Source organism: Trachymyrmex cornetzi, unplaced genomic scaffold (genome assembly GCF_001594075.2).
Source record: "Trachymyrmex cornetzi isolate Tcor2-1 unplaced genomic scaffold, Tcor1.1 scaffold34, whole genome shotgun sequence".
NCBI lineage: Eukaryota > Metazoa > Arthropoda > Insecta > Hymenoptera > Formicidae > Trachymyrmex > Trachymyrmex cornetzi.
In genome coordinates this window covers 354,552-355,329 of record NW_017298108.1, presented here as the reverse complement: position 1 = coordinate 355,329, position 778 = coordinate 354,552, and positions in this window count along the sequence as shown.

Genomic DNA, 778 nt, shown 5'->3' with positions numbered 1-778 from the left:
ACCGCCGCTTGTTTCGATTTTATATCCATTAAACTTACATGTAAACAATAAATTGAATTGATATATACCTTACTGCAAAGCTTGATATTCATATAAGTATGATATTCATATCACACAGTATCGTCGTATTACAAATTGTTGTGGAACGAGTTGCACTAAATAATGGCGGGTAACAAAGTTTACAATCTAATCTTGATAAAACAAAAATAGGTGCTGCTACGTTTGCACTTACGAATGGCCACTCAATTTTTCGTCAATGACTTATGTCTGTTAACGGTATGCAACCGTGCATGCAGTTCAGCCTTTCGTCAATAGATACAGCTATTGCGGTCAATGTTACAATTGACCCTCTGTTTCAACCGACACCACTCTCCCCTATACTTCTTACTTCCATTTTTACGTAGAAATGTAATTCTTAGCGCAAAAACGAAAATAAGAGGAACAACTTCCAATGACCTTGATCTTGACAAATGTTATCCAGGTAATGATTCTGAACAATATTCAAGAGGTTTTAGCTGTCGGTCGGACACATTGGTAATGTGAATGCCGATGGTGCTGTAACTTTCAAGTCTTTATAACTCGAAAATTACTCAATAAAAATGAACTTAATCATAGTGCTTTGAGAAGCTCTCGAGATGATCTATAAGAATATACAATAAAAAGTAGGGAGTTCCATTTAAATTTTTAATGAAAGTTAAAATTATGTCGTGACATAATAATATTTCTATTAATTAGAACTATGTCGGAACATAATAGAAATACGAAATTTTTATTATGT